At 44.4% G+C, this 24,263-nt stretch overlaps 30 non-coding genes across 30 annotated transcripts; all 30 read right to left on the bottom strand.

Annotated features, from left to right (window-relative positions):
* Positions 1-452: 452 nt before the first annotated feature.
* Positions 453-534, bottom strand: TRNAL-UAG (transfer RNA leucine (anticodon UAG)). The gene has a single exon. It is a non-coding gene; the product is annotated as a tRNA-Leu (tRNA).
* A 423-nt stretch (positions 535-957) lies between these two features.
* TRNAL-AAG (transfer RNA leucine (anticodon AAG)) lies at positions 958-1,039 on the bottom strand. Its single transcript has one exon. It is a non-coding gene; the product is annotated as a tRNA-Leu (tRNA).
* Positions 1,040-2,084: 1,045 nt separating this feature from the next.
* On the bottom strand, positions 2,085-2,166 carry TRNAL-UAG (transfer RNA leucine (anticodon UAG)). Its single transcript has one exon. It is a non-coding gene; the product is annotated as a tRNA-Leu (tRNA).
* A 423-nt stretch (positions 2,167-2,589) lies between these two features.
* TRNAL-AAG (transfer RNA leucine (anticodon AAG)) lies at positions 2,590-2,671 on the bottom strand. Its single transcript has one exon. It is a non-coding gene; the product is annotated as a tRNA-Leu (tRNA).
* A 1,045-nt stretch (positions 2,672-3,716) lies between these two features.
* On the bottom strand, positions 3,717-3,798 carry TRNAL-UAG (transfer RNA leucine (anticodon UAG)). Its single transcript has one exon. It is a non-coding gene; the product is annotated as a tRNA-Leu (tRNA).
* A 423-nt stretch (positions 3,799-4,221) lies between these two features.
* On the bottom strand, positions 4,222-4,303 carry TRNAL-AAG (transfer RNA leucine (anticodon AAG)). The gene has a single exon. It is a non-coding gene; the product is annotated as a tRNA-Leu (tRNA).
* Positions 4,304-5,348: 1,045 nt separating this feature from the next.
* On the bottom strand, positions 5,349-5,430 carry TRNAL-UAG (transfer RNA leucine (anticodon UAG)). The gene has a single exon. It is a non-coding gene; the product is annotated as a tRNA-Leu (tRNA).
* Positions 5,431-5,853: 423 nt separating this feature from the next.
* On the bottom strand, positions 5,854-5,935 carry TRNAL-AAG (transfer RNA leucine (anticodon AAG)). Its single transcript has one exon. It is a non-coding gene; the product is annotated as a tRNA-Leu (tRNA).
* A 1,044-nt stretch (positions 5,936-6,979) lies between these two features.
* On the bottom strand, positions 6,980-7,061 carry TRNAL-UAG (transfer RNA leucine (anticodon UAG)). The gene has a single exon. It is a non-coding gene; the product is annotated as a tRNA-Leu (tRNA).
* Positions 7,062-7,484: 423 nt separating this feature from the next.
* Positions 7,485-7,566, bottom strand: TRNAL-AAG (transfer RNA leucine (anticodon AAG)). The gene has a single exon. It is a non-coding gene; the product is annotated as a tRNA-Leu (tRNA).
* Positions 7,567-8,611: 1,045 nt separating this feature from the next.
* Positions 8,612-8,693, bottom strand: TRNAL-UAG (transfer RNA leucine (anticodon UAG)). The gene has a single exon. It is a non-coding gene; the product is annotated as a tRNA-Leu (tRNA).
* A 423-nt stretch (positions 8,694-9,116) lies between these two features.
* On the bottom strand, positions 9,117-9,198 carry TRNAL-AAG (transfer RNA leucine (anticodon AAG)). Its single transcript has one exon. It is a non-coding gene; the product is annotated as a tRNA-Leu (tRNA).
* Positions 9,199-10,243: 1,045 nt separating this feature from the next.
* Positions 10,244-10,325, bottom strand: TRNAL-UAG (transfer RNA leucine (anticodon UAG)). Its single transcript has one exon. It is a non-coding gene; the product is annotated as a tRNA-Leu (tRNA).
* A 423-nt stretch (positions 10,326-10,748) lies between these two features.
* TRNAL-AAG (transfer RNA leucine (anticodon AAG)) lies at positions 10,749-10,830 on the bottom strand. Its single transcript has one exon. It is a non-coding gene; the product is annotated as a tRNA-Leu (tRNA).
* Positions 10,831-11,875: 1,045 nt separating this feature from the next.
* Positions 11,876-11,957, bottom strand: TRNAL-UAG (transfer RNA leucine (anticodon UAG)). Its single transcript has one exon. It is a non-coding gene; the product is annotated as a tRNA-Leu (tRNA).
* Positions 11,958-12,380: 423 nt separating this feature from the next.
* TRNAL-AAG (transfer RNA leucine (anticodon AAG)) lies at positions 12,381-12,462 on the bottom strand. Its single transcript has one exon. It is a non-coding gene; the product is annotated as a tRNA-Leu (tRNA).
* A 1,045-nt stretch (positions 12,463-13,507) lies between these two features.
* Positions 13,508-13,589, bottom strand: TRNAL-UAG (transfer RNA leucine (anticodon UAG)). Its single transcript has one exon. It is a non-coding gene; the product is annotated as a tRNA-Leu (tRNA).
* A 434-nt stretch (positions 13,590-14,023) lies between these two features.
* Positions 14,024-14,105, bottom strand: TRNAL-AAG (transfer RNA leucine (anticodon AAG)). The gene has a single exon. It is a non-coding gene; the product is annotated as a tRNA-Leu (tRNA).
* Positions 14,106-14,528: 423 nt separating this feature from the next.
* On the bottom strand, positions 14,529-14,610 carry TRNAL-AAG (transfer RNA leucine (anticodon AAG)). Its single transcript has one exon. It is a non-coding gene; the product is annotated as a tRNA-Leu (tRNA).
* Positions 14,611-15,655: 1,045 nt separating this feature from the next.
* Positions 15,656-15,737, bottom strand: TRNAL-UAG (transfer RNA leucine (anticodon UAG)). The gene has a single exon. It is a non-coding gene; the product is annotated as a tRNA-Leu (tRNA).
* A 423-nt stretch (positions 15,738-16,160) lies between these two features.
* On the bottom strand, positions 16,161-16,242 carry TRNAL-AAG (transfer RNA leucine (anticodon AAG)). Its single transcript has one exon. It is a non-coding gene; the product is annotated as a tRNA-Leu (tRNA).
* A 1,045-nt stretch (positions 16,243-17,287) lies between these two features.
* Positions 17,288-17,369, bottom strand: TRNAL-UAG (transfer RNA leucine (anticodon UAG)). The gene has a single exon. It is a non-coding gene; the product is annotated as a tRNA-Leu (tRNA).
* A 434-nt stretch (positions 17,370-17,803) lies between these two features.
* Positions 17,804-17,885, bottom strand: TRNAL-AAG (transfer RNA leucine (anticodon AAG)). The gene has a single exon. It is a non-coding gene; the product is annotated as a tRNA-Leu (tRNA).
* Positions 17,886-18,308: 423 nt separating this feature from the next.
* TRNAL-AAG (transfer RNA leucine (anticodon AAG)) lies at positions 18,309-18,390 on the bottom strand. The gene has a single exon. It is a non-coding gene; the product is annotated as a tRNA-Leu (tRNA).
* A 1,045-nt stretch (positions 18,391-19,435) lies between these two features.
* TRNAL-UAG (transfer RNA leucine (anticodon UAG)) lies at positions 19,436-19,517 on the bottom strand. The gene has a single exon. It is a non-coding gene; the product is annotated as a tRNA-Leu (tRNA).
* Positions 19,518-19,951: 434 nt separating this feature from the next.
* TRNAL-AAG (transfer RNA leucine (anticodon AAG)) lies at positions 19,952-20,033 on the bottom strand. Its single transcript has one exon. It is a non-coding gene; the product is annotated as a tRNA-Leu (tRNA).
* Positions 20,034-21,073: 1,040 nt separating this feature from the next.
* TRNAL-UAG (transfer RNA leucine (anticodon UAG)) lies at positions 21,074-21,155 on the bottom strand. Its single transcript has one exon. It is a non-coding gene; the product is annotated as a tRNA-Leu (tRNA).
* Positions 21,156-22,205: 1,050 nt separating this feature from the next.
* TRNAL-UAG (transfer RNA leucine (anticodon UAG)) lies at positions 22,206-22,287 on the bottom strand. Its single transcript has one exon. It is a non-coding gene; the product is annotated as a tRNA-Leu (tRNA).
* A 423-nt stretch (positions 22,288-22,710) lies between these two features.
* On the bottom strand, positions 22,711-22,792 carry TRNAL-AAG (transfer RNA leucine (anticodon AAG)). Its single transcript has one exon. It is a non-coding gene; the product is annotated as a tRNA-Leu (tRNA).
* A 1,040-nt stretch (positions 22,793-23,832) lies between these two features.
* Positions 23,833-23,914, bottom strand: TRNAL-UAG (transfer RNA leucine (anticodon UAG)). Its single transcript has one exon. It is a non-coding gene; the product is annotated as a tRNA-Leu (tRNA).
* Positions 23,915-24,263: the final 349 nt, after the last annotated feature.

Genomic DNA, 24,263 nt, shown 5'->3' with positions numbered 1-24,263 from the left:
AGCCCGTAGCACTGGAATAGATGCTATTGCACGTATACCTAAAATGCCATTCACCTACAATTGAGAGGAAACATTTGCCTACTATTGGGTAATAGGGGCAGATCTCACCTCAGTAATCTAAATGAGATCTTTGCCCTGTTTACTTTGTAGAAAGTCCTATCTGTTGCCACTGTTGCTGTCAAAAGGTCCTCCACAGCCAGGAGTTATGAGCTGTGGCACATTGTCAGAATCCAGTGGAAAAGTGCATGTAAAGGTCTTAAGCCATTTTAAGCACTTTTTTTTTCTAAACTGTATTCCTTTGTAGCGGTGAAAGAAAGTGTGGTGCTGGGTACGCCTCATTCATGTTGTTGTGCAAGCTGATGGAGGAAAAGAGAAGTATTTGAGCTTTCTTGTTGATGAAGGGACGTAGGAGATCCACAAGAGGCCTGTGAGGCAAGATAGAAGTTGCAGACTGGCAGTGGTGGGATTTGAACCCACGCCTCCAAAGAGACTGGAGCCTAAATCCAGCGCCTTAGACCGCTCGGCCACACTACCTTGCCGATATCGATCTTTTGTGTGCTTTTAAAATGAGGTTTGTATGAGTGGAATGTTGAGTGGTTCATTATTGTGCCATCAACAAGTAATCAACTGGGGACATGCTGCATGTATGCACCTATTCTCATTACCGCGGAAAGAGAAAACACTTGACAGTACTGGCTTTGGTTCTATGCCTCTGATGACAGCACCTAGGAAAGTGCAGGTAAAGCACTCTATGCCACAGCAGAATCAATGGATTAGTCTTCTCAAATGCTACATTTGAGAAGACTAATCCATTAATTTCTGACCAAGATAAGCTCCTCAAGTGGCCCTGATGTATAAGCTTGGACAAGTATTTGAGCAAGTGTTAAAACCAGAGGAGCTGAGGCCTTATCTTTCCTACATAGTACATCCTTGTCAAGCAAGCGAGAAGTTAAAGGCTGGCAGTGGTGGGATTTGAACCCACGCCTCCGAGGAGACTGGAGCCTTAATCCAGCGCCTTAGACCGCTCGGCCACACTACCCTGCGGATATCTACTCTTGCGTGCTTTAAGACACGTTTTTCAAGAGTCAAAGGTTAAGCGGTTAATTACTGTGCCGTCAACAGGTTATCATCTGGGGATATGCTGCATGTTGGCAGCCATTCTCAGTTCCATAAGGAAGAACGCATAACAGTACTGACTTTTGTTCCATTGCTCTGATACCACTGAGTGCAGCACCTACTGTCCGATCGCTTTTCCCGATCGATTTTTCGATCGAAAATCAGATCGGATATGCATTAAATTATCTATCGAACCAACTATCTGCCAAAAAATCTCATGGTGTATTCCCATCATGAGACCCTGGAGGAAGCCTTCAAATAATTTTTGCATCTCAAGGAAACCGACCTTACTGGGGCAAGTGGGGAAAATGCCAGGGAACCCCTGAAAAGTCCTGAAGGAAGCTTGGGCTTCCAGGGAACCCTGGTTGAGAAAACCTGCTTTGGCCTGGCGTACAATAAAAGACATCCTCTCTAACCCCTAACTGCCCACGTAGTTAATGTATCAGCTTTTATGCAAAAGTAATGTCACCTGTCTAAAAAAATCACAATTGTCCACTTACGTACAATGTACAATGTAGCCCGTAGCACTGGAATAGATGCTATTGCACGTATACCTAAAATGCCATTCACCTACAATTGAGAGGAAACATTTGCCTACTATTGGGTAATAGGGGCAGATCTCACCTCAGTAATCTAAATGAGATCTTTGCCCTGTTTACTTTGTAGAAAGTCCTATCTGTTGCCACTGTTGCTGTCAAAAGGTCCTCCACAGCCAGGAGTTATGAGCTGTGGCACATTGTCAGAATCCAGTGGAAAAGTGCATGTAAAGGTCTTAAGCCATTTTAAGCACTTTTTTTTTCTAAACTGTATTCCTTTGTAGCGGTGAAAGAAAGTGTGGTGCTGGGTACGCCTCATTCATGTTGTTGTGCAAGCTGATGGAGGAAAAGAGAAGTATTTGAGCTTTCTTGTTGATGAAGGGACGTAGGAGATCCACAAGAGGCCTGTGAGGCAAGATAGAAGTTGCAGACTGGCAGTGGTGGGATTTGAACCCACGCCTCCAAAGAGACTGGAGCCTAAATCCAGCGCCTTAGACCGCTCGGCCACACTACCTTGCCGATATCGATCTTTTGTGTGCTTTTAAAATGAGGTTTGTATGAGTGGAATGTTGAGTGGTTCATTATTGTGCCATCAACAAGTAATCAACTGGGGACATGCTGCATGTATGCACCTATTCTCATTACCGCGGAAAGAGAAAACACTTGACAGTACTGGCTTTGGTTCTATGCCTCTGATGACAGCACCTAGGAAAGTGCAGGTAAAGCACTCTATGCCACAGCAGAATCAATGGATTAGTCTTCTCAAATGCTACATTTGAGAAGACTAATCCATTAATTTCTGACCAAGATAAGCTCCTCAAGTGGCCCTGATGTATAAGCTTGGACAAGTATTTGAGCAAGTGTTAAAACCAGAGGAGCTGAGGCCTTATCTTTCCTACATAGTACATCCTTGTCAAGCAAGCGAGAAGTTAAAGGCTGGCAGTGGTGGGATTTGAACCCACGCCTCCGAGGAGACTGGAGCCTTAATCCAGCGCCTTAGACCGCTCGGCCACACTACCCTGCGGATGTCTACTCTTGCGTGCTTTAAGACACGTTTTTCAAGAGTCAAAGGTTAAGCGGTTAATTACTGTGCCGTCAACAGGTTATCATCTGGGGATATGCTGCATGTTGGCAGCCATTCTCAGTTCCATAAGGAAGAACGCATAACAGTACTGACTTTTGTTCCATTGCTCTGATACCACTGAGTGCAGCACCTACTGTCCGATCGCTTTTCCCGATCGATTTTTCGATCGAAAATCAGATCGGATATGCATTAAATTATCTATCGAACCAACTATCTGCCAAAAAATCTCATGGTGTATTCCCATCATGAGACCCTGGAGGAAGCCTTAAAATAATTTTTGCATCTCAAGGAAACCGACCTTACTGGGGCAAGTGGGGAAAATGCCAGGGAACCCCTGAAAAGTCCTGAAGGAAGCTTGGGCTTCCAGGGAACCCTGGTTGAGAAAACCTGCTTTGGCCTGGCGTACAATAAAAGACATCCTCTCAAACCCCTAACTGCCCACGTAGTTAATGTATCAGCTTTTATGCAAAAGTAATGTCACCTGTCTAAAAAAATCACAATTGTCCACTTACGTACAATGTACAATGTAGCCCGTAGCACTGGAATAGATGCTATTGCACGTATACCTAAAATGCCATTCACCTACAATTGAGAGGAAACATTTGCCTACTATTGGGTAATAGGGGCAGATCTCACCTCAGTAATCTAAATGAGATCTTTGCCCTGTTTACTTTGTAGAAAGTCCTATCTGTTGCCACTGTTGCTGTCAAAAGGTCCTCCACAGCCAGGAGTTATGAGCTGTGGCACATTGTCAGAATCCAGTGGAAAAGTGCATGTAAAGGTCTTAAGCCATTTTAAGCACTTTTTTTTTCTAAACTGTATTCCTTTGTAGCGGTGAAAGAAAGTGTGGTGCTGGGTACGCCTCATTCATGTTGTTGTGCAAGCTGATGGAGGAAAAGAAAAGTATTTGAGCTTTCTTGTTGATGAAGGGACGTAGGAGATCCACAAGAGGCCTGTGAGGCAAGATAGAAGTTGGAGACTGGCAGTGGTGGGATTTGAACCCACGCCTCCAAAGAGACTGGAGCCTAAATCCAGCGCCTTAGACCGCTCGGCCACACTACCTTGCCGATATCGATCTTTTGTGTGCTTTTAAAATGAGGTTTGTATGAGTGGAATGTTGAGTGGTTCATTATTGTGCCATCAACAAGTAATCAACTGGGGACATGCTGCATGTATGCACCTATTCTCATTACCGCGGAAAGAGAAAACACTTGACAGTACTGGCTTTGGTTCTATGCCTCTGATGACAGCACCTAGGAAAGTGCAGGTAAAGCACTCTATGCCACAGCAGAATCAATGGATTAGTCTTCTCAAATGCTACATTTGAGAAGACTAATCCATTAATTTCTGACCAAGATAAGCTCCTCAAGTGGCCCTGATGTATAAGCTTGGACAAGTATTTGAGCAAGTGTTAAAACCAGAGGAGCTGAGGCCTTATCTTTCCTACATAGTACATCCTTGTCAAGCAAGCAAGAAGTTAAAGGCTGGCAGTGGTGGGATTTGAACCCACGCCTCCGAGGAGACTGGAGCCTTAATCCAGCGCCTTAGACCGCTCGGCTGCACTACCCTGCGGATGTCTACTCTTGCGTGCTTTAAGACACGTTTTTCAAGAGTCAAAGGTTAAGCGGTTAATTACTGTGCCGTCAACAGGTTATCATCTGGGGATATGCTGCATGTTGGCAGCCATTCTCTGTTCCATAAGGAAGAACGCATAACAGTACTGACTTTTGTTCCATTGCTCTGATACCACTGAGTGCAGCACCTACTGTCCGATCGCTTTTCCCGATCGATTTTTCGATCGAAAATCAGATCGGATATGCATTAAATTATCTATCGAACCAACTATCTGCCAAAAAATCTCATGGTGTATTCCCATCATGAGACCCTGGAGGAAGCCTTAAAATAATTTTTGCATCTCAAGGAAACCGACCTTACTGGGGCAAGTGGGGAAAATGCCAGGGAACCCCTGAAAAGTCCTGAAGGAAGCTTGGGCTTCCAGGGAACCCTGGTTGAGAAAACCTGCTTTGGCCTGGCGTACAATAAAAGACATCCTCTCAAACCCCTAACTGCCCACGTAGTTAATGTATCAGCTTTTATGCAAAAGTAACGTCACCTGTCTAAAAAAATCACAATTGTCCACTTACGTACAATGTACAATGTAGCCCGTAGCACTGGAATAGATGCTATTGCACGTATACCTAAAATGCCATTCACCTACAATTGAGAGGAAACATTTGCCTACTATTGGGTAATAGGGGCAGATCTCACCTCAGTAATCTAAATGAGATCTTTGCCCTGTTTACTTTGTAGAAAGTCCTATCTGTTGCCACTGTTGCTGTCAAAAGGTCCTCCACAGCCAGGAGTTATGAGCTGTGGCACATTGTCAGAATCCAGTGGAAAAGTGCATGTAAAGGTCTTAAGCCATTTTAAGCACTTTTTTTTTCTAAACTGTATTCCTTTGTAGCGGTGAAAGAAAGTGTGGTGCTGGGTACGCCTCATTCATGTTGTTGTGCAAGCTGATGGAGGAAAAGAGAAGTATTTGAGCTTTCTTGTTGATAAAGGGACGTAGGAGATCCACAAGAGGCCTGTGAGGCAAGATAGAAGTTGCAGACTGGCAGTGGTGGGATTTGAACCCACGCCTCCAAAGAGACTGGAGCCTAAATCCAGCGCCTTAGACCGCTCGGCCACACTACCTTGCCGATATCGATCTTTTGTGTGCTTTTAAAATGAGGTTTGTATGAGTGGAATGTTGAGTGGTTCATTATTGTGCCATCAACAAGTAATCAACTGGGGACATGCTGCATGTATGCACCTATTCTCATTACCGCGGAAAGAGAAAACACTTGACAGTACTGGCTTTGGTTCTATGCCTCTGATGACAGCACCTAGGAAAGTGCAGGTAAAGCACTCTATGCCACAGCAGAATCAATGGATTAGTCTTCTCAAATGCTACATTTGAGAAGACTAATCCATTAATTTCTGACCAAGATAAGCTCCTCAAGTGGCCCTGATGTATAAGCTTGGACAAGTATTTGAGCAAGTGTTAAAACCAGAGGAGCTGAGGCCTTATCTTTCCTACATAGTACATCCTTGTCAAGCAAGCGAGAAGTTAAAGGCTGGCAGTGGTGGGATTTGAACCCACGCCTCCGAGGAGACTGGAGCCTTAATCCAGCGCCTTAGACCGCTCGGCCACACTACCCTGCGGATGTCTACTCTTGCGTGCTTTAAGACACGTTTTTCAAGAGTCAAAGGTTAAGCGGTTAATTACTGTGCCGTCAACAGGTTATCATCTGGGGATATGCTGCATGTTGGCAGCCATTCTCTGTTCCATAAGGAAGAACGCATAACAGTACTGACTTTTGTTCCATTGCTCTGATACCACTGAGTGCAGCACCTACTGTCCGATCGCTTTTCCCGATCGATTTTTCGATCGAAAATCAGATCGGATATGCATTAAATTATCTATCGAACCAACTATCTGCCAAAAAATCTCATGGTGTATTCCCATCATGAGACCCTGGAGGAAGCCTTAAAATAATTTTTGCATCTCAAGGAAACCGACCTTACTGGGGCAAGTGGGGAAAATGCCAGGGAACCCCTGAAAAGTCCTGAAGGAAGCTTGGGCTTCCAGGGAACCCTGGTTGAGAAAACCTGCTTTGGCCTGGCGTACAATAAAAGACATCCTCTCAAACCCCTAACTGCCCACGTAGTTAATGTATCAGCTTTTATGCAAAAGTAACGTCACCTGTCTAAAAAAATCACAATTGTCCACTTACGTACAATGTACAATGTAGCCCGTAGCACTGGAATAGATGCTATTGCACGTATACCTAAAATGCCATTCACCTACAATTGAGAGGAAACATTTGCCTACTATTGGGTAATAGGGGCAGATCTCACCTCAGTAATCTAAATGAGATCTTTGCCCTGTTTACTTTGTAGAAAGTCCTATCTGTTGCCACTGTTGCTGTCAAAAGGTCCTCCACAGCCAGGAGTTATGAGCTGTGGCACATTGTCAGAATCCAGTGGAAAAGTGCATGTAAAGGTCTTAAGCCATTTTAAGCACTTTTTTTTCTAAACTGTATTCCTTTGTAGCGGTGAAAGAAAGTGTGGTGCTGGGTACGCCTCATTCATGTTGTTGTGCAAGCTGATGGAGGAAAAGAGAAGTATTTGAGCTTTCTTGTTGATAAAGGGACGTAGGAGATCCACAAGAGGCCTGTGAGGCAAGATAGAAGTTGCAGACTGGCAGTGGTGGGATTTGAACCCACGCCTCCAAAGAGACTGGAGCCTAAATCCAGCGCCTTAGACCGCTCGGCCACACTACCTTGCCGATATCGATCTTTTGTGTGCTTTTAAAATGAGGTTTGTATGAGTGGAATGTTGAGTGGTTCATTATTGTGCCATCAACAAGTAATCAACTGGGGACATGCTGCATGTATGCACCTATTCTCATTACCGCGGAAAGAGAAAACACTTGACAGTACTGGCTTTGGTTCTATGCCTCTGATGACAGCACCTAGGAAAGTGCAGGTAAAGCACTCTATGCCACAGCAGAATCAATGGATTAGTCTTCTCAAATGCTACATTTGAGAAGACTAATCCATTAATTTCTGACCAAGATAAGCTCCTCAAGTGGCCCTGATGTATAAGCTTGGACAAGTATTTGAGCAAGTGTTAAAACCAGAGGAGCTGAGGCCTTATCTTTCCTACATAGTACATCCTTGTCAAGCAAGCGAGAAGTTAAAGGCTGGCAGTGGTGGGATTTGAACCCACGCCTCCGAGGAGACTGGAGCCTTAATCCAGCGCCTTAGACCGCTCGGCCACACTACCCTGCGGATGTCTACTCTTGCGTGCTTTAAGACACGTTTTTCAAGAGTCAAAGGTTAAGCGGTTAATTACTGTGCCGTCAACAGGTTATCATCTGGGGATATGCTGCATGTTGGCAGCCATTCTCAGTTCCATAAGGAAGAACGCATAACAGTACTGACTTTTGTTCCATTGCTCTGATACCACTGAGTGCAGCACCTACTGTCCGATCGCTTTTCCCGATCGATTTTTCGATCGAAAATCAGATCGGATATGCATTAAATTATCTATCGAACCAACTATCTGCCAAAAAATCTCATGGTGTATTCCCATCATGAGACCCTGGAGGAAGCCTTCAAATAATTTTTGCATCTCAAGGAAACCGACCTTACTGGGGCAAGTGGGGAAAATGCCAGGGAACCCCTGAAAAGTCCTGAAGGAAGCTTGGGCTTCCAGGGAACCCTGGTTGAGAAAACCTGCTTTGGCCTGGCGTACAATAAAAGACATCCTCTCAAACCCCTAACTGCCCACGTAGTTAATGTATCAGCTTTTATGCAAAAGTAACGTCACCTGTCTAAAAAAATCACAATTGTCCACTTACGTACAATGTACAATGTAGCCCGTAGCACTGGAATAGATGCTATTGCACGTATACCTAAAATGCCATTCACCTACAATTGAGAGGAAACATTTGCCTACTATTGGGTAATAGGGGCAGATCTCACCTCAGTAATCTAAATGAGATCTTTGCCCTGTTTACTTTGTAGAAAGTCCTATCTGTTGCCACTGTTGCTGTCAAAAGGTCCTCCACAGCCAGGAGTTATGAGCTGTGGCACATTGTCAGAATCCAGTGGAAAAGTGCATGTAAAGGTCTTAAGCCATTTTAAGCACTTTTTTTTTCTAAACTGTATTCCTTTGTAGCGGTGAAAGAAAGTGTGGTGCTGGGTACGCCTCATTCATGTTGTTGTGCAAGCTGATGGAGGAAAAGAGAAGTATTTGAGCTTTCTTGTTGATAAATGGACGTAGGAGATCCACAAGAGGCCTGTGAGGCAAGATAGAAGTTGCAGACTGGCAGTGGTGGGATTTGAACCCACGCCTCCAAAGAGACTGGAGCCTAAATCCAGCGCCTTAGACCGCTCGGCCACACTACCTTGCCGATATCGATCTTTTGTGTGCTTTTAAAATGAGGTTTGTATGAGTGGAATGTTGAGTGGTTCATTATTGTGCCATCAACAAGTAATCAACTGGGGACATGCTGCATGTATGCACCTATTCTCATTACCGCGGAAAGAGAAAACACTTGACAGTACTGGCTTTGGTTCTATGCCTCTGATGACAGCACCTAGGAAAGTGCAGGTAAAGCACTCTATGCCACAGCAGAATCAATGGATTAGTCTTCTCAAATGCTACATTTGAGAAGACTAATCCATTAATTTCTGACCAAGATAAGCTCCTCAAGTGGCCCTGATGTATAAGCTTGGACAAGTATTTGAGCAAGTGTTAAAACCAGAGGAGCTGAGGCCTTATCTTTCCTACATAGTACATCCTTGTCAAGCAAGCGAGAAGTTAAAGGCTGGCAGTGGTGGGATTTGAACCCACGCCTCCGAGGAGACTGGAGCCTTAATCCAGCGCCTTAGACCGCTCGGCCACACTACCCTGCGGATGTCTACTCTTGCGTGCTTTAAGACACGTTTTTCAAGAGTCAAAGGTTAAGCGGTTAATTACTGTGCCGTCAACAGGTTATCATCTGGGGATATGCTGCATGTTGGCAGCCATTCTCAGTTCCATAAGGAAGAACGCATAACAGTACTGACTTTTGTTCCATTGCTCTGATACCACTGAGTGCAGCACCTACTGTCCGATCGCTTTTCCCGATCGATTTTTCGATCGAAAATCAGATCGGATATGCATTAAATTATCTATCGAACCAACTATCTGCCAAAAAATCTCATGGTGTATTCCCATCATGAGACCCTGGAGGAAGCCTTCAAATAATTTTTGCATCTCAAGGAAACCGACCTTACTGGGGCAAGTGGGGAAAATGCCAGGGAACCCCTGAAAAGTCCTGAAGGAAGCTTGGGCTTCCAGGGAACCCTGGTTGAGAAAACCTGCTTTGGCCTGGCGTACAATAAAAGACATCCTCTCAAACCCCTAACTGCCCACGTAGTTAATGTATCAGCTTTTATGCAAAAGTAACGTCACCTGTCTAAAAAAATCACAATTGTCCACTTACGTACAATGTACAATGTAGCCCGTAGCACTGGAATAGATGCTATTGCACGTATACCTAAAATGCCATTCACCTACAATTGAGAGGAAACATTTGCCTACTATTGGGTAATAGGGGCAGATCTCACCTCAGTAATCTAAATGAGATCTTTGCCCTGTTTACTTTGTAGAAAGTCCTATCTGTTGCCACTGTTGCTGTCAAAAGGTCCTCCACAGCCAGGAGTTATGAGCTGTGGCACATTGTCAGAATCCAGTGGAAAAGTGCATGTAAAGGTCTTAAGCCATTTTAAGCACTTTTTTTTTCTAAACTGTATTCCTTTGTAGCGGTGAAAGAAAGTGTGGTGCTGGGTACGCCTCATTCATGTTGTTGTGCAAGCTGATGGAGGAAAAGAGAAGTATTTGAGCTTTCTTGTTGATAAATGGACGTAGGAGATCCACAAGAGGCCTGTGAGGCAAGATAGAAGTTGCAGAATGGCAGTGGTGGGATTTGAACCCACGCCTCCAAAGAGACTGGAGCCTAAATCCAGCGCCTTAGACCGCTCGGCCACACTACCTTGCCGATATCGATCTTTTGTGTGCTTTTAAAATGAGGTTTGTATGAGTGGAATGTTGAGTGGTTCATTATTGTGCCATCAACAAGTAATCAACTGGGGACATGCTGCATGTATGCACCTATTCTCATTACCGCGGAAAGAGAAAACACTTGACAGTACTGGCTTTGGTTCTATGCCTCTGATGACAGCACCTAGGAAAGTGCAGGTAAAGCACTCTATGCCACAGCAGAATCAATGGATTAGTCTTCTCAAATGCTACATTTGAGAAGACTAATCCATTAATTTCTGACCAAGATAAGCTCCTCAAGTGGCCCTGATGTATAAGCTTGGACAAGTATTTGAGCAAGTGTTAAAACCAGAGGAGCTGAGGCCTTATCTTTCCTACATAGTACATCCTTGTCAAGCAAGCGAGAAGTTAAAGGCTGGCAGTGGTGGGATTTGAACCCACGCCTCCGAGGAGACTGGAGCCTTAATCCAGCGCCTTAGACCGCTCGGCCACACTACCCTGCGGATGTCTACTCTTGCGTGCTTTAAGACACGTTTTTCAAGAGTCAAAGGTTAAGCGGTTAATTACTGTGCCGTCAACAGGTTATCATCTGGGGATATGCTGCATGTTGGCAGCCATTCTCAGTTCCATAAGGAAGAACGCATAACAGTACTGACTTTTGTTCCATTGCTCTGATACCACTGAGTGCAGCACCTACTGTCCGATCGCTTTTCCCGATCGATTTTTCGATCGAAAATCAGATCGGATATGCATTAAATTATCTATCGAACCAACTATCTGCCAAAAAATCTCATGGTGTATTCCCATCATGAGACCCTGGAGGAAGCCTTCAAATAATTTTTGCATCTCAAGGAAACCGACCTTACTGGGGCAAGTGGGGAAAATGCCAGGGAACCCCTGAAAAGTCCTGAAGGAAGCTTGGGCTTCCAGGGAACCCTGGTTGAGAAAACCTGCTTTGGCCTGGCGTACAATAAAAGACATCCTCTCAAACCCCTAACTGCCCACGTAGTTAATGTATCAGCTTTTATGCAAAAGTAACGTCACCTGTCTAAAAAAATCACAATTGTCCACTTACGTACAATGTACAATGTAGCCCGTAGCACTGGAATAGATGCTATTGCACGTATACCTAAAATGCCATTCACCTACAATTGAGAGGAAACATTTGCCTACTATTGGGTAATAGGGGCAGATCTCACCTCAGTAATCTAAATGAGATCTTTGCCCTGTTTACTTTGTAGAAAGTCCTATCTGTTGCCACTGTTGCTGTCAAAAGGTCCTCCACAGCCAGGAGTTATGAGCTGTGGCACATTGTCAGAATCCAGTGGAAAAGTGCATGTAAAGGTCTTAAGCCATTTTAAGCACTTTTTTTTTCTAAACTGTATTCCTTTGTAGCGGTGAAAGAAAGTGTGGTGCTGGGTACGCCTCATTCATGTTGTTGTGCAAGCTGATGGAGGAAAAGAGAAGTATTTGAGCTTTCTTGTTGATAAATGGACGTAGGAGATCCACAAGAGGCCTGTGAGGCAAGATAGAAGTTGCAGACTGGCAGTGGTGGGATTTGAACCCACGCCTCCAAAGAGACTGGAGCCTAAATCCAGCGCCTTAGACCGCTCGGCCACACTACCTTGCCGATATCGATCTTTTGTGTGCTTTTAAAATGAGGTTTGTATGAGTGGAATGTTGAGTGGTTCATTATTGTGCCATCAACAAGTAATCAACTGGGGACATGCTGCATGTATGCACCTATTCTCATTACCGCGGAAAGAGAAAACACTTGACAGTACTGGCTTTGGTTCTATGCCTCTGATGACAGCACCTAGGAAAGTGCAGGTAAAGCACTCTATGCCACAGCAGAATCAATGGATTAGTCTTCTCAAATGCTACATTTGAGAAGACTAATCCATTAATTTCTGACCAAGATAAGCTCCTCAAGTGGCCCTGATGTATAAGCTTGGACAAGTATTTGAGCAAGTGTTAAAACCAGAGGAGCTGAGGCCTTATCTTTCCTACATAGTACATCCTTGTCAAGCAAGCGAGAAGTTAAAGGCTGGCAGTGGTGGGATTTGAACCCACGCCTCCGAGGAGACTGGAGCCTTAATCCAGCGCCTTAGACCGCTCGGCCACACTACCCTGCGGATGTCTACTCTTGCGTGCTTTAAGACACGTTTTTCAAGAGTCAAAGGTTAAGCGGTTAATTACTGTGCCGTCAACAGGTTATCATCTGGGGATATGCTGCATGTTGGCAGCCATTCTCAGTTCCATAAGGAAGAACGCATAACAGTACTGACTTTTGTTCCATTGCTCTGATACCACTGAGTGCAGCACCTACTGTCCGATCGCTTTTCCCGATCGATTTTCCGATCGAAAATCAGATCGGATATGCATTAAATTATCTATCGAACCAACTATCTGCCAAAAAATCTCATGGTGTATTCCCATCATGAGACCCTGGAGGAAGCCTTCAAATAATTTTTGCATCTCAAGGAAACCGACCTTACTGAGACAAGTGGGGAAAATGCCAGGGAACCCCTGAAAAGTCCTGAAGGAAGCTTGGGCTTCCAGGGAACCCTGGTTGAGAAAACCTGCTTTGGCCTGGCGTACAATAAAAGACATCCTCTCTAACCCCTAACTGCCCACGTAGTTAATGTATCAGCTTTTATGCAAAAGTAATGTCACCTGTCTAAAAAAATCACAATTGTCCACTTACGTACAATGTACAATGTAGCCCGTAGCACTGGAATAGATGCTATTGCAAGTATACCTAAAATGCCATTCACCTACAATTGAGAGGAAACATTTGCCTACTATTGGGTAATAGGGGCAGATCTCACCTCAGTAATCTAAATGAGATCTTTGCCCTGTTTACTTTGTAGAAAGTCCTATCTGTTGCCACTGTTGCTGTCAAAAGGTCCTCCACAGCCAGGAGTTATGAGCTGTGGCACATTGTCAGAATCCAGTGGAAAAGTGCATGTAAAGGTCTTAAGCCATTTTAAGCACTTTTTTTTTCTAAACTGTATTCCTTTGTAGCGGTGAAAGAAAGTGTGGTGCTGGGTACGCCTCATTCATGTTGTTGTGCAAGCTGATGGAGGAAAAGAGAAGTATTTGAGCTTTCTTGTTGATGAAGGGACGTAGGAGATCCACAAGAGGCCTGTGAGGCAAGATAGAAGTTGCAGACTGGCAGTGGTGGGATTTGAACCCACGCCTCCAAAGAGACTGGAGCCTAAATCCAGCGCCTTAGACCGCTCGGCCACACTACCTTGCCGATATCGATCTTTTGTGTGCTTTTAAAATGAGGTTTGTATGAGTGGAATGTTGAGTGGTTCATTATTGTGCCATCAACAAGTAATCAACTGGGGACATGCTGCATGTATGCACCTATTCTCATTACCGCGGAAAGAGAAAACACTTGACAGTACTGGCTTTGGTTCTATGCCTCTGATGACAGCACCTAGGAAAGTGCAGGTAAAGCACTCTATGCCACAGCAGAATCAATGGATTAGTCTTCTCAAATGCTACATTTGAGAAGACTAATCCATTAATTTCTGACCAAGATAAGCTCCTCAAGTGGCCCTGATGTATAAGCTTGGACAAGTATTGTTAATACTTAGTGGTTAGTGTTAAAACCAGAGGAGCTGAGGCCTTATCTTTCCTACATAGTACATCCTTGTCAAGCAAGCGAGAAGTTAAAGGCTGGCAGTGGTGGGATTTGAACCCACGCCTCCGAGGAGACTGGAGCCTTAATCCAGCGCCTTAGACCGCTCGGCCACACTACCTTGCCGATATCGATCTTTTGTGTGCTTTTAAAATGAGGTTTGTATGAGTGGAATGTTGAGTGGTTCATTATTGTGCCATCAACAAGTAATCAACTGGGGACATGCTGCATGTATGCACCTATTCTCATTACCGCGGAAAGAGAAAACACTTGACAGTACTGGCTTTGGTTCTATGCCTCTGATGACAGCACCTAGGAAAGTGCAGGTAAAGCACTCTATGCCACAGCAGAATCAATGGATTAGTCTTCTCAAATGCTACATTTGAGAAGACTAATCCATTAATTTCTGACCAAGATAAGCTCCTCAAGTGGCCCTGATGTATAAGCTTGGACAAGTATTTGAGCAAGTGTTAAAACCAGAGGAGCTGAGGCCTTATCTTTCCTACATAGTACATCCTTGTCAAGCAAGCGAGAAGTTAAAGGCTGGCAGTGGTGGGATTTGAACCCACGCCTCCGAGGAGACTGGAGCCTTAATCCAGCGCCTTAGACCGCTCGGCCACACTACCCTGCAGATGTCTACTCTTGCGTGCTTTAAGACACGTTTTTCAAGAGTCAAAGGTTAAGCGGTTAATTACTGTGCCGTCAACAGGTTATCATCTGGGGATATGCTGCATGTTGGCAGCCATTCTCAGTTCCATAAGGAAGAACGCATAACAGTACTGACTTTTGTTCCATTGCTCTGATACCACTGAGTGCAGCACCTACTGTCCGATCGCTTTTCCCGATCGATTATCCGATCGAAAATCAGATCGGATATGCATTAAATTATCTATCGAACCAACTATCTGCCAAAAAATCTCATGGTGTATTCCCATCATGAGACCCTGGAGGAAGCCTTCAAATAATTTTTGCATCTCAAGGAAACCGACCTTACTGGGGCAAGTGGGGAAAATGCCAGGGAACCCCTGAAAAGTCCTGAAGGAAGCTTGGGCTTCCAGGGAACCCTGGTTGAGAAAACCTGCTTTGGCCTGGCGTACAATAAAAGACATCCTCTCTAACCCCTAACTGCCCACGTAGTTAATGTATCAGCTTTTATGCAAAAGTAACGTCACCTGTCTAAAAAAATCACAATTGTCCACTTACGTACAATGTACAATGTAGCCCGTAGCACTGGAATAGATGCTATTGCACGTATACCTAAAATGCCATTCACCTACAATTGAGAGGAAACATTTGCCTACTATTGGGTAATAGGGGCAGATCTCACCTCAGTAATCTAAATGAGATCTTTGCCCTGTTTACTTTGTAGAAAGTCCTATCTGTTGCCACTGTTGCTGTCAAAAGGTCCTCCACAGCCAGGAGTTATGAGCTGTGGCACATTGTCAGAATCCAGTGGAAAAGTGCATGTAAAGGTCTTAAGCCATTTTAAGCACTTTTTTTTTCTAAACTGTATTCCTTTGTAGCGGTGAAAGAAAGTGTGGTGCTGGGTACGCCTCATTCATGTTGTTGTGCAAGCTGATGGAGGAAAAGAGTAGTATTTGAGCTTTCTTGTTGATGAAGGGACGTAGGAGATCCACAAGAGGCCTGTGAGGCAAGATAGAAGTTGCAGACTGGCAGTGGTGGGATTTGAACCCACGCCTCCAAAGAGACTGGAGCCTAAATCCAGCGCCTTAGACCGCTCGGCCACACTACCTTGCCGATATCGATCTTTTGTGTGCTTTTAAAATGAGGTTTGTATGAGTGGAATGTTGAGTGGTTCATTATTGTGCCATCAACAAGTAATCAACTGGGGACATGCTGCATGTATGCACCTATTCTCATTACCGCGGAAAGAGAAAACACTTGACAGTACTGGCTTTGGTTCTATGCCTCTGATGACAGCACCTAGGAAAGTGCAGGTAAAGCACTCTATGCCACAGCAGAATCAATGGATTAGTCTTCTCAAATGCTACATTTGAGAAGACTAATCCATTAATTTCTGACCAAGATAAGCTCCTCAAGTGGCCCTGATGTATAAGCTTGGACAAGTATTTGAGCAAGTGTTAAAACCAGAGGAGCTGAGGCCTTATCTTTCCTACATAGTACATCCTTGTCAAGCAAGCGAGAAGTTAAAGGCTGGCAGTGGTGGGATTTGAACCCACGCCTCCGAGGAGACTGGAGCCTTAATCCAGCGCCTTAGACCGCTCGGCCACACTACCCTGCGGATGTCTACTCTTGCGTGCTTTAAGACACGTTTTTCAAGAGTCAAAGGTTAAGCGGTTAATTACTGTGCCGTCAACAGGTTATCATCTGGGGATATGCTGCATGTTGGCAGCCATTCTCAGTTCCATAAGGAAGAACGCATAACAGTACTGACTTTTGTTCCATTGCTCTGATACCACTGAGTGCAGCACCTACTGTCCGATCGCTTTTCCCGATCGATTTTCCGATCGAAAATCAGATCGGATATGCATTAAATTATCTATCGAACCAACTATCTGCCAAAAAATCTCATGGTGTATTCCCATCATGAGACCCTGGAGGAAGCCTTCAAATAATTTTTGCATCTCAAGGAAACCGACCTTACTGAGACAAGTGGGGAAAATGCCAGGGAACCCCTGAAAAGTCCTGAAGGAAGCTTGGGCTTCCAGGGAACCCTGGTTGAGAAAACCTGCTTTGGCCTGGCGTACAATAAAAGACATCCTCTCTAACCCCTAACTGCCCACGTAGTTAATGTATCAGCTTTTATGCAAAAGTAATGTCACCTGTCTAAAAAAATCACAATTGTCCACTTACGTACAATGTACAATGTAGCCCGTAGCACTGGAATAGATGCTATTGCAAGTATACCTAAAATGCCATTCACCTACAATTGAGAGGAAACATTTGCCTACTATTGGGTAATAGGGGCAGATCTCACCTCAGTAATCTAAATGAGATCTTTGCCCTGTTTACTTTGTAGAAAGTCCTATCTGTTGCCACTGTTGCTGTCAAAAGGTCCTCCACAGCCAGGAGTTATGAGCTGTGGCACATTGTCAGAATCCAGTGGAAAAGTGCATGTAAAGGTCTTAAGCCATTTTAAGCACTTTTTTTTTCTAAACTGTATTCCTTTGTAGCGGTGAAAGAAAGTGTGGTGCTGGGTACGCCTCATTCATGTTGTTGTGCAAGCTGATGGAGGAAAAGAGAAGTATTTGAGCTTTCTTGTTGATGAAGGGACGTAGGAGATCCACAAGAGGCCTGTGAGGCAAGATAGAAGTTGCAGACTGGCAGTGGTGGGATTTGAACCCACGCCTCCAAAGAGACTGGAGCCTAAATCCAGCGCCTTAGACCGCTCGGCCACACTACCTTGCCGATATCGATCTTTTGTGTGCTTTTAAAATGAGGTTTGTATGAGTGGAATGTTGAGTGGTTCATTATTGTGCCATCAACAAGTAATCAACTGGGGACATGCTGCATGTATGCACCTATTCTCATTACCGCGGAAAGAGAAAACACTTGACAGTACTGGCTTTGGTTCTATGCCTCTGATGACAGCACCTAGGAAAGTGCAGGTAAAGCACTCTATGCCACAGCAGAATCAATGGATTAGTCTTCTCAAATGCTACATTTGAGAAGACTAATCCATTAATTTCTGACCAAGATAAGCTCCTCAAGTGGCCCTGATGTATAAGCTTGGACAAGTATTGTTAATACTTAGTGGTTAGTGTTAAAACCAGAGGAGCTGAGGCCTTATCTTTCCTACATAGTACATCCTTGTCAAGCAAGCGAGAAGTTAAAGGCTGGCAGTGGTGGGATTTGAACCCACGCCTCCGAGGAGACTGGAGCCTTAATCCAGCGCCTTAGACCGCTCGGCCACACTACCTTGCCGATATCGATCTTTTGTGTGCTTTTAAAATGAGGTTTGTATGAGTGGAATGTTGAGTGGTTCATTATTGTGCCATCAACAAGTAATCAACTGGGGACATGCTGCATGTATGCACCTATTCTCATTACCGCGGAAAGAGAAAACACTTGACAGTACTGGCTTTGGTTCTATGCCTCTGATGACAGCACCTAGGAAAGTGCAGGTAAAGCACTCTATGCCACAGCAGAATCAATGGATTAGTCTTCTCAAATGCTACATTTGAGAAGACTAATCCATTAATTTCTGACCAAGATAAGCTCCTCAAGTGGCCCTGATGTATAAGCTTGGACAAGTATTTGAGCAAGTGTTAAAACCAGAGGAGCTGAGGCCTTATCTTTCCTACATAGTACATCCTTGTCAAGCAAGCGAGAAGTTAAAGGCTGGCAGTGGTGGGATTTGAACCCACGCCTCCGAGGAGACTGGAGCCTTAATCCAGCGCCTTAGACCGCTCGGCCACACTACCCTGCAGATGTCTACTCTTGCGTGCTTTAAGACACGTTTTTCAAGAGTCAAAGGTTAAGCGGTTAATTACTGTGCCGTCAACAGGTTATCATCTGGGGATATGCTGCATGTTGGCAGCCATTCTCAGTTCCATAAGGAAGAACGCATAACAGTACTGACTTTTGTTCCATTGCTCTGATACCACTGAGTGCAGCACCTACTGTCCGATCGCTTTTCCCGATCGATTATCCGATCGAAAATCAGATCGGATATGCATTAAATTATCTATCGAACCAACTATCTGCCAAAAAATCTCATGGTGTATTCCCATCATGAGACCCTGGAGGAAGCCTTCAAATAATTTTTGCATCTCAAGGAAACCGACCTTACTGGGGCAAGTGGGGAAAATGCCAGGGAACCCCTGAAAAGTCCTGAAGGAAGCTTGGGCTTCCAGGGAACCCTGGTTGAGAAAACCTGCTTTGGCCTGGCGTACAATAAAAGACATCCTCTCTAACCCCTAACTGCCCACGTAGTTAATGTATCAGCTTTTATGCAAAAGTAATGTCACCTGTCTAAAAAAATCACAATTGTCCACTTACGTACAATGTACAATGTAGCCCGTAGCACTGGAATAGATGCTATTGCACGTATACCTAAAATGCCATTCACCTACAATTGAGAGGAAACATTTGCCTACTATTGGGTAATAGGGGCAGATCTCACCTCAGTAATCTAAATGAGATCTTTGCCCTGTTTACTTTGTAGAAAGTCCTATCTGTTGCCACTGTTGCTGTCAAAAGGTCCTCCACAGCCAGGAGTTATGAGCTGTGGCACATTGTCAGAATCCAGTGGAAAAGTGCATGTAAAGGTCTTAAGCCATTTTAAGCACTTTTTTTTTCTAAACTGTATTCCTTTGTAGCGGTGAAAGAAAGTGTGGTGCTGGGTACGCCTCATTCATGTTGTTGTGCAAGCTGATGGAGGAAAAGAGTAGTATTTGAGCTTTCTTGTTGATGAAGGGACGTAGGAGATCCACAAGAGGCCTGTGAGGCAAGATAGAAGTTGCAGACTGGCAGTGGTGGGATTTGAACCCACGCCTCCAAAGAGACTGGAGCCTAAATCCAGCGCCTTAGACCGCTCGGCCACACTACCTTGCCGATATCGATCTTTTGTGTGCTTTTAAAATGAGGTTTGTATGAGTGGAATGTTGAGTGGTTCATTATTGTGCCATCAACAAGTAATCAACTGGGGACATGCTGCATGTATGCACCTATTCTCATTACCGCGGAAAGAGAAAACACTTGACAGTACTGGCTTTGGTTCTATGCCTCTGATGACAGCACCTAGGAAAGTGCAGGTAAAGCACTCTATGCCACAGCAGAATCAATGGATTAGTCTTCTCAAATGCTACATTTGAGAAGACTAATCCATTAATTTCTGACCAAGATAAGCTCCTCAAGTGGCCCTGATGTATAAGCTTGGACAAGTATTGTTAATACTTAGTGGTTAGTGTTAAAACCAGAGGAGCTGAGGCCTTATCTTTCCTACATAGTACATCCTTGTCAAGCAAGCGAGAAGTTAAAGGCTGGCAGTGGTGGGATTTGAACCCACGCCTCCGAGGAGACTGGAGCCTTAATCCAGCGCCTTAGACCGCTCGGCCACACTACCCTGCGGATGTCTACTCTTGCGTGCTTTAAGACACGTTTTTTAAGAGTCAAAGATTAAGCGGTTAATTACTGTGCCGTCAACAGGTTATCATCTGGGGATATGCTGCATGTTGGCAGCCATTCTCAGTTCCATAAGGAAGAACGCATAACAGTACTGACTTTTGTTCCATTGCTCTGATACCACTGAGTGCAGCACCTACTGTCCGATCGCTTTTCCCGATCGATTATCCGATCGAAAATCAGATCGGATATGCATTAAATTATCTATCGAACCAACTATCTGCCAAAAAATCTCATGGTGTATTCCCATCATGAGACCCTGGAGGAAGCCTTAAAATAATTTTTGCATCTCAAGGAAACCGACCTTACTGGGGCAAGTGGGGAAAATGCCAGGGAACCCCTGAAAAGTCCTGAAGGAAGCTTGGGCTTCCAGGGAACCCTGGTTGAGAAAACCTGCTTTGGCCTGGCGTACAATAAAAGACATCCTCTCAAACCCCTAACTGCCCACGTAGTTAATGTATCAGCTTTTATGCAAAAGTAATGTCACCTGTCTAAAAAAATCACAATATTCACTTACGTACAATGTAGCCCGTAGCACTGGAATAGATGCTATTGCACGTATACCTAAAATGCCATTCACCTACAATTGAGAGGAAACATTTGCCTACTATTGGGTAATAGGGGCAGATCTCACCTCAGTAATCTAAATGAGATCTTTGCCCTGTTTACTTTGTAGAAAGTCCTATCTGTTGCCACTGTTGCTGTCAAAAGGTCCTCCACAGCCAGGAGTTATGAGCTGTGGCACATTGTCAGAATCCAGTGGAAAAGTGCATGTAAAGGTCTTAAGCCATTTTAAGCACTTTTTTTTTCTAAACTGTATTCCTTTGTAGCGGTGAAAGAAAGTGTGGTGCTGGGTACGCCTCATTCATGTTGTTGTGCAAGCTGATGGAGGAAAAGAGAAGTATTTGAGCTTTCTTGTTGTTGATGAAGGGACGTAGGAGATCCACAAGAGGCCTGTGAGGCAAGATAGAAGTTGTAGACTGGCAGTGGTGGGATTTGAACCCACGCCTCTAAAGAGACTGGAGCCTAAATCCAGCGCCTTAGACCGCTCGGCCACACTACCTTGCCGATATTGATCTTTTGTGTGCTTTTAAAATGAGGTTTGTATGAGTGGAATGTTGAGTGGTTCATTATTGTGCCGTCAACAGGTTATCATCTGGGGATATGCTGCATGTTGGCAGCCATTCTCAGTTCCATAAGGAAGAACGCATAACAGTACTGACTTTTGTTCCATTGCTCTGATACCACTGAGTGCAGCACCTACTGTCCGATCGCTTTTCCCGATCGATTTTCCGATCGAAAATCAGATCGGATATGCATTAAATTATCTATCGAACCAACTATCTGCCAAAAAATCTCTTGGTGTATTCCCATCATGAGACCCTGGAGGAAGCCTTCAAATTATTTTTGCATCTCAAGGAAACCGACCTTACTGGGGCAAGTGGGAAAAATGCCAGGGAACCCCTGAAAAGTCCTGAAGGAAGCTTGGGCTTCCAGGGAACCCTGGTTGAGAAAACCTGCTTTGGCCTGGCGTACAATAAAAGACATCCTCTCAAACCCCTAACTGCCCACGTAGTTAATGTATCAGCTTTTATGCAAAAGTAATGTCACCTGTCTAAAAAAATCACAATTGTCCACTTACGTACAATGTACAATGTAGCCCGTAGCACTGGAATAGATGCTATTGCACGTATACCTAAAATGCCATTCACCTACAATTGAGAGGAAACATTTGCCTACTATTGGGTAATAGGGGCAGATCTCACCTCAGTAATCTAAATGAGATCTTTGCCCTGTTTACTTTGTAGAAAGTCCTATCTGTTGCCACTGTTGCTGTCAAAAGGTCCTCCACAGCCAGGAGTTATGAGCTGTGGCACATTGTCAGAATCCAGTGGAAAAGTGCATGTAAAGGTCTTAAGCCATTTTAAGCACTTTTTTTTTCTAAACTGTATTCCTTTGTAGCGGTGAAAGAAAGTGTGGTGCTGGGTACGCCTCATTCATGTTGTTGTGCAAGCTGATGGAGGAAAAGAGAAGTATTTGAGCTTTCTTGTTGTTGATGAAGGGACGTAGGAGATCCACAAGAGGCCTGTGAGGCAAGATAGAAGTTGCAGACTGGCAGTGGTGGGATTTGAACCCACGCCTCCAAAGAGACTGGAGCCTAAATCCAGCACCTTAGACCGCTCGGCCACACTACCTTGCCGATATCAATCTTTTGTGTGCTTTTAAAATGAGGTTTGTATGAGTGGAATGTTGAGTGGTTCATTATTGTGCCATCAACAAGTAATCAACCGGGGACATGCTGCATGTATGCACCTATTCTCATTACCGCGGAAAGAGAAAACACTTGACAGTACTGGCTTTGGTTCTATGCCTCTGATGACAGCACCTAGGAAAGTGCAGGTAAAGCACTCTATGCCACAGCAGAATCAATGGAATAGTCTTCTCAAATGTTACATTTGAGAAGACTAATCCATTAATTTCTGACCAAGATAAGCTCCTCAAGTGGCCCTGATGTATAAGCTTGGACAAGTATTTGAGCAAGTGTTAAAACCAGAGGAGCTGAGGCCTTATCTTTCCTACATAGTACATCCTTGTCAAGCAAGCGAGAAGTTAAAGGCTGGCAGTGGTGGGATTTGAACCCACGCCTCCGAGGAGACTGGAGCCTTAATCCAGCGCCTTAGACCGCTCGGCCACACTACCCTGCGGATGTCTACTTTTGCGTGCTTTAAGACACGTTTTTCAAGAGTCAAAGGTTAAGCGGTTAATTACTGTGCCGTCAACAGGTTATCATCTGGGGATATGCTGCATGTTGGCAGCCATTCTAAGTTCCATAAGGAAGAACGCATAACAGTACTGACTTTTGTTCCATTGCTCTGATACCACTGAGTGCAGCACCTACTGTCCGATCGCTTTTCCCGATCGATTTTTCGATCGAAAATCAGATCGGATATGCATTAAATTATCTATCGAACCAACTATCTGCCAAAAAATCTCATGGTGTATTCCCATCATGAGACCCTGGAGGAAGCCTTAAAATAATTTTTGCATCTCAAGGAAACCGACCTTACTGGGGCAAGTGGGGAAAATGCCAGGGAACCCCTGAAAAGTCCTGAAGGAAGCTTGGGCTTCCAGGGAACCCTGGTTGAGAAAACCTGCTTTGGCCTGGCGTACAATAAAAGACATCCTCTCAAACCCCTAACTGCCCACGTAGTTAATGTATCAGCTTTTATGCAAAAGTAATGTCACCTGTCTAAAAAAATCACAATATTCACTTACGTACAATGTAGCCCGTAGCACTGGAATAGATGCTATTGCACGTATACCTAAAATGCCATTCACCTACAATTGAGAGGAAACATTTGCCTACTATTGGGTAATAGGGGCAGATCTCACCTCAGTAATCTAAATGAGATCTTTGCCCTGTTTACTTTGTAGAAAGTCCTATCTGTTGCCACTGTTGCTGTCAAAAGGTCCTCCACAGCCAGGAGTTATGAGCTGTGGCACATTGTCAGAATCCAGTGGAAAAGTGCATGTAAAGGTCTTAAGCCATTTTAAGCACTTTTTTTTTCTAAACTGTATTCCTTTGTAGCGGTGAAAGAAAGTGTGGTGCTGGGTACGCCTCATTCATGTTGTTGTGCAAGCTGATGGAGGAAAAGAGAAGTATTTGAGCTTTCTTGTTGTTGATGAAGGGACGTAGGAGATCCACAAGAGGCCTGTGAGGCAAGATAGAAGTTGTAGACTGGCAGTGGTGGGATTTGAACCCACGCCTCTAAAGAGACTGGAGCCTAAATCCAGCGCCTTAGACCGCTCGGCCACACTACCTTGCCAATATCGATCTTTTGTGTGCTTTTAAAATGAGGTTTGTATGAGTGGAATGTTGAGTGGTTCATTATTGTGCCGTCAACAGGTTATCATCTGGGGATATGCTGCATGTTGGCAGCCATTCTCAGTTCCATAAGGAAGAACGCATAACAGTACTGACTTTTGTTCCATTGCTCTGATACCACTGAGTGCAGCACCTACTGTCCGATCGCTTTTCCCGATCGATTTTCCGATCGAAAATCAGATCGGATATGCATTAAATTATCTATCGAACCAACTATCTGCCAAAAAATCTCTTGGTGTATTCCCATCATGAGACCCTGGAGGAAGCCTTCAAATTATTTTTGCA

The sequence above is a fragment of the Hyperolius riggenbachi genome, chromosome 12 (genome assembly GCF_040937935.1).
Source record: "Hyperolius riggenbachi isolate aHypRig1 chromosome 12, aHypRig1.pri, whole genome shotgun sequence".
In the NCBI taxonomy this organism is placed as follows: Eukaryota; Metazoa; Chordata; class Amphibia; order Anura; family Hyperoliidae; genus Hyperolius; species Hyperolius riggenbachi.
Note: the sequence above shows the minus strand (reverse complement) of the source record. Positions and strands in the feature narration are given on the sequence as shown.